Genomic DNA, 7103 nt, shown 5'->3' on the forward strand with positions numbered 1-7103 from the left:
TATAAGTAGTGAGACTAACTCATGAGTCACACATGAATAATAATCAGACTTTGCAGCTGCCCTGTATATTCATGATGTAGAAGATATAGGTAGGCAAATATAATCTGGTAAGGTTGGTAATTTCAGAGGTGAATGTAGACTTGGAGCTCTATTAACTGAAGTTGAAAATTAGACCACCAGATTTCAACTACCCAGAAGTAATTAATTCCAGCATGTGAAACTTAATTAAGGAAAAACAAAATACATCACAAATTGTTGAAAAGTAAAGCCACTTACTGATGACACAGGACTATTTAAATATATTAAAGAAATGGTGCAGTATGTTAAGCATGTAATTCCGCCAAAATTCTCCCAGCTTTATTTTGTCTTCCTTCCCATTTCCTTGGCTCTCAAAAATTCGTTCTCAGTTCTTTGGCAAAAGAAACTGGAAGAGACCAGAAGGAGGAGAGGGGGAGTGGACAGCTCATGCTAATGCCACTCTTGATTTCATATTTTTGTTAAAAAATCCTACTTTGTGCATATAAAATATAGTTCATTTCTTATCCTGAGAGTTACCCTGGCATATGGCTCAATTGGAAACATCAAGGTTTTTAGTTCTTTTTTAAATGGCTTGCGTCTTTTCCAGACTTTTCTTCAGATGTATTGTCAATGCCACTTTTAGAGTCTATCACCTGTGTATGGGTAAAATTCTTTTCATTTCCTGGCATCAAAGGTCCTGACCATGATGATAGGCAACCAGTGAGTGGGATAGGTCTGGGAGTAACTGTGAACACATCCATCTAAGTAGTTTCTTTCTCAGGAATGATCGATCTCAGGTTCTTGGACTCTTTTGTAATATAAAGGAGGTGTTCCTTAGGCTACAGAAAATACTCTTCTACTTTTTTTCTCTTGAGTTAAATAATTTGAGTTAAATAACCCAAAAGCATCTCTTGAACTCATGCTCCAAGGCCAGATGCTAATTGAAGGTCCATGAGTTCAATCCAACCCCGACTCTTCTTGGTAAAATACAATGCCAACTAACTTATTTGTAAGAACATTCCTATATATCTAAGGCTTAACAATGTCAATGTTGGGCTGGTGTAGTAACAACATGACTAAAATAGCTAATACCTTAAAATTGAATGTGGACTGAAAGAAATAATACCTTGTTACATTACCCATGTTGGATGAAGTGTTTGGTTTCAAAAGTCTGAAAATACTTATCTAATTTTATTCATCATGACTGGTCTGCATTAGTCTGTAAGAAATATTAGCTAGAGCCAATTGAATGCACAGAATTATTAGATAATAGCAAATCCTTCACAAAGAGAGAAAGGAAGGTAGCCTAAAAGTATGTATCAAACAACAAATATGGAATAAGAAGTAAAGGTAAAAGAAAACTGAAAAGAGCTAAGTAGTTCTTTAAATTAACTTTTCCTAAATGGGTATAAAGTAATAGAAATATTATTCTTTGCATCCAATGCTAAAAGAAGTTTTCAAGAATACTTTATACCAGTGACTTTCAACTTCTAGCTGGCTGTAATTTCTGAGGCCTGAGGCAGTTGTCAGTCACTTTTTCAAATTAGAGAATGCAGTAATAGTTTCAAGAGTGTACCCTTACTTCAGTTCATTATGTATATTCTAAATCTAAATATCATTTGTAAACAATATATATAGAACTTCATGTTGTAAAGGAATTATAAGTTATAAAACTTCATTTACATTTAGAAACATAGAAATGTCTACATCCAGACATTTTGAAGGACTGTGCAAGGTTATATTTTTTCTTAGAAAACTCTTCATCTATTTTTCATTTTTCTTACTTGGCAGGCAGCTAGGAGCTACAGAGTCACATAATGAAGTTGTCTTTCATTTGAATATAGTTTATTAATGGCAAAATAGTAATCCATTAATCAACTTAAAACAAGTCAGTAAATTTTTTTAAAAATTGGTATCTCCTTTAGTAATAGAGATCACCTGCCTCTTAAAAAAAGGATCCATTATCTCCATGGGTTTCTCAGCTGAAGTTAAAAATCTAAAAATGATTTTCATTCATTTCTCATTAATATGCAAAAATATTCAAATTAGATAGTAATTAACTATCTACTCAGTAGAAAACCTTTTCATGTTAATTTATGATAAACTCAGTTGCTGCTTTGATTGAGATTGATTTTTGGTATTGAGATCTATCCTGAATACAAAAAAGCACCTGAAAAAATATTTTTAAACAACTAACATTGCTCAGCTAATTACATGGTAGCCATGTTCACAGACTGTTCCAAAGAGAGGTTTACGGTACGAAGACAAGCGCTGAAGAAGCTGTGCATACACTCTTCCATGTGTTTATTGTAACTCTCATCCTAAAGCAGTGTCTTTGGATGCCTCAGTTTAGCTGATTCATATCGTTTTGGGGCTTATCATTGTTTAATTCAGCCACCAATACACTTTACATGAGACTGCCTGGATAATATAGAATTTCAGAAAGTAAAGAACTACGGAAAAAAAGAACTATGGACATTTTTACATATTCTTGGGATTAATTGACTTCACAGGTTACTTTGCTCCATGGATTCAGTATGATTTGTAAACAGACTTCAGTTTTACTTTCTGCAGATGAGAAACTGACCTCAGTAGCGGATGATAAAAGGGTGATTATGAGGCCAGTGGAAGTCATTTTCATTCCCAACAACAAAAGCTGGAGTTGAGTATCAGTGAGCATAGGGTATGCGCCTGAATCCAAACACTGAAGACTGCTATTCAAACGGTTGCTCCCTGGGAGTAACAGAACCATGGGGACACAGTTAGTGACCTTCTATTAGCACTTTTAAAAAGTATACAAAGGAAAACACCTACTACTTTCAGTACCTATTTGGTTGCAGAGATCAACTATGGGTGAGAATTCCTGTGGCAACAGATGAAAAGGAAACTCTAACTCCGGCTGGGTATAGATGGCTGCCTCCACCATCCATTTAAAAGCACATTACTGTGGGATCACAATAGCACACACTACATTTTGGCAAGCTTTTTACCTTGGGTTTATATTTACATGCAATAAGATGTCAGACGTTATTTCAGTTGCTCCTCTGCCAAGTATGCTGGGCAGATATTATACTCGTTTTCTAGATAAAGAGCATGAAGCTTGAGCAGCTTCACTGTCAACAAGTTAAATATTCAGTTAGATGAGGCAGGACTAGGATTGGTGTTTTTTCTACTTTTCCCCCTAGCTGCCTGGTGTTTTCCAATGTCTCCCAAAGATGGCCTACATTAGCATCATCAGGGGAGACTCTTTGAGATGCCAATTGCCAGGCTCATCCAAGTTGGACTGTGGAAAAAGAATCTTTAAGTATTTCCATTGCTTCCCAGGCCATTCTTCTGCGCACACACACAGAAAGATTGTAAATGCACTGCCTATAACTCTGCCTCACTAAACAGTTGATCTCCCACCCCTGCAAAGTGTGCATTATACCTTCAGGGAATGGGGCCAATGGGGAGAGTGATACCCTTCTGTGTATCCTCCTGGGGATTTTATGACATAGTGAATTATAGGGTAATTAGTAAAATATCCTGAAAACATTGTTCTGAATCTTTCTAGCAATGTCTGAGAAGGGTAATTATAGAATAATGAGCAAAAGCCTAAACAAAAGGGAGAAAAGGCGGCATTAAAATAAGTTTAACACCTTAAGAATTTTTGAAAGGTGTCTTGACAAAACTGAGTGGTGAAATTATTGAAATTTGGAGCATCCTGCTTGTTCCCATAGGGTACAGTAAGTCCCCACTATGGGTAATGTGCATGCACATGCTTTCTGATAGGATTAAAACAACAGAATTAGCCATAAGCTAAGAGTTGCCATGATTTATGTTTTTATAGTAGCCCCTCCTTTCCATTTCCTGGTCAGCATTCTGGATGATGGTTCCATTTAGCACACATTCTCCAGTTTGTTTCTTTTGCTTCAAGTCTCTTTTACATTTTCCTGTACTGAACTGCATTTGCCATCTGCTGATCCAATTACTTATACAATCCAAATTCTTTTGAGTCTGATTGTTTTGTTCCTCATTATTTGCTCAGCCTCCAGTTTAAGTATCCTCTGTAAACTCTAAAATCTTGTTTTCAATACCTCATCTGAATTGCTCATATACAATACAACTCAATTAACTCAAACTTTAGAAACCTAAGGCTACTTGTGTCTGAGGGGATTTAGATTAGTTGAGTGGATTTGGATCCTAAGAAAGAACTGACAATTCACTCATCAAATGCCAGCTGATCCATCAGGAATTGAGCCATCCTCTTTAAAAGAGAAGGAATCAAAAGAGAGGAAAGGTACAGATTCTAAAATGATACTACATGTAATAATATCATCGTCATCATCTTTATTTTTGTTACCAATCATTATTATCTCATCAAATGTTTATTAAATTCTGTTGTAAAATTATCTATTCAAATAATAAATCTATACTAAGATGAGATTGAGGTTATGCGAAGGGGCCAAAATAAAGTTGTTAACTCTCCAGTTTATTCCTCACTTACATCTATTCTGATAAAATATATTTTTTAACCAGTTCTATCATTTATATTTTATCTCTCAGCATAGTTTCCTTTGAATCTTAGATAGGTCAATTTTTCCAATGTTACCTAGCAAATAATGATAAGTTTGGGAACATTAAGTGGCTCAAAACATGTTCACATGTTCAGTTTTCTTCACAAAAAACCTACTAAGCCACTCAATTAGTAAGCAGTAGAGAAGTCCATTCTTCAGTTGTGTGTGCAAAGCTAAATAATTCAACTTTCACTCATTGCTATCTGAAATGCCCTTTCTCCTCCTCTTGTGAAAGCTTGTCATCTTTTAATATCTAGTTCAAAGGTCACTTCCTTTATAGAACCCCTCCCTGAGGCAAAATTATGCACTCCTTTATTTCTATTCCCATTTACTTATTAATTTCCACTGTAGCACATGATATATTTTATATTGTTCCTTCCTTAGATTCCCAAAGGGATCATTAAACATTAATTGGATGAATGAATGAGTAAATGAATGAATATGAAGCACTCAATTAAAAGTTTATAAAAATCGAGATGTTAGTTATCCAGTTCTGCCTTTAACTGTGGAACTTAAGTCTTGCTAAAGCTCTGTAACTTTAATTGGGTTGCTGCTGCCTGCATTTCTACTCTTTAGGTGCCACACCATACTTCACTGCGCTCTCTCCTCCTCACCTGATCACAGTTCTAGCTGAAGCATCTGCTCCACCCAGTATGATTCCTGGTGTCTAGTTCTTCCCTCCTCCCAGGCCATTCTGCTGTGAATATGCATCGATCCTCTTTGGACACACCTTGGTTGCACTTCAACAGCATAGGTAACGGTGGCTTCTGACTTAGTATTCGAAGAGTAGCCTAGACCCGTGGTCGGCAAATTGCGGCTCTCGAGCCACATGCGGCTCTTTGGCCCCTTGAGTGTGGCTCTTCCACAAAATACCACGGCCTGGGCGAGTCTATTTTGAAGAAGTGGCATTAGAAGAAGTTTAAGTTTAAAAAATTTGGCTCTCAAAAGAAATTTCAATCGTCGTACTGTTGATATTTGGCTCTGTTGACTAATGAGTTTGCCGACCACCGGCCTAGACCAATTCAGAAGTGATAGAACTGAACACACTCTGCTAACCTTTTCATCAGAAAAACAGAAAGTCTCAAATACATAATAGAGATTTATGCTTTCTTCATACTTCCAAGCCCTGAGGGGTGACTAACTCCTGGTGGCTTGTAACAATCCCATTTGATACTTAACAGATGCTATCTCCTATGATTGTTTTTCTCTCCTAAACGTACACTGACCAACCCAACTAGACTTTAAGCCCTTAAATGTTATTCTTTGTCCTTTCCCAGACCCTAGCCCACACTGCCTTCTCCATAACAGATGTTCAATAAATGTTTATTGGTAAACCATATTCATTTAATTTCAACAAATATTTACTGAGATGCTGAACTACATACTTTGGAGAGAAGCCTGAGCATGACACAACCTTTGAACTTCAAGGAACTTTAACTCAGTTGGAAACTTAAGTACATGGAAGCAATTGTACAAGGTGTTAGGAGACTTAACGGGAAAGGACTCCTTTGTAATTTTGTAGTTGAAATTGCTCTTTTCAGACAACAGAGTCCCACAAAAGCATCATCAGATTGATGCTGATTCCAACAACAGCCCATTCTTACTTCCCTGAGTATTAACTTTTACCATTAATTTTTATGGCTTGTACTTTAGATTACTCCAATCTAGTAGCTGGAAAAGGCCTCTATGAGAGTCCTTAGCTTTAATAAAAAGATTATCATATATCCACAGCCAAGGAAAATCTACCCAATCCACGGAAGCAAGATGAGAGATTCATGCATGTAAACCTGAAGATCATAGACCACTGAGCTCTTTTTTTTCTTTTTCTTTTTCTTTTTAAAACTAGTATTTATCCTTCCTTTTAATTTCCTTATGACTCTGAAAAACTAATGGGCTTTCACTCTCCTTTTGGAGACGATTCTCTGGCTAGGCTAACTTTCCTCCCTAATAATGATTCATTATTCAAAGACACAGTAAAGTGTGACATGATATTTCAGAACCTTCAGATCATGGGCAAACAGGCAGTTCAAGCTCAGAGAACAAAAGAGAGAGAGGCCTGAAATAGCACTTGGAGATCTGGAAGAGAAGACAAGAGTAGAGAAAGAAGAGTTAAGAGGAAGTAAACTAGGTTCTAACAGAATCTTTGTAGCCGATTCTCTTAGTTTTATTGGCTCATAATCAATATTTTCAGAATCAACTTTGCATTGCTTTACCTAAGTCTCCATTTTGTGCCTTTTATTCTTGAGGGTTCATTTTTCCAGATTTTAGTATTTTCATTGCATTTTCCAAGAGTAGGTATAATATTTTTATTTCTTTTTTTTTTTAGAGTATGTATAATTTTTATATGAAAACATCTATAGATTCTCCCTCTGGTCAGTTCTTGGTTTGTAAAGGGCTTCACTTCCACTTTTTCTTCAGTGCTAACGTTATTTCTCTATCATCTGCAGTTGCACTTTTATGAAACAGAATCATTACTTTCCATATCAGTTATATATATATATATATATATATATATATATATATTCCATA

Source organism: Eptesicus fuscus, chromosome 16, assembly GCF_027574615.1.
Source record: "Eptesicus fuscus isolate TK198812 chromosome 16, DD_ASM_mEF_20220401, whole genome shotgun sequence".
NCBI classification, from domain to species: Eukaryota; Metazoa; Chordata; class Mammalia; order Chiroptera; family Vespertilionidae; genus Eptesicus; species Eptesicus fuscus.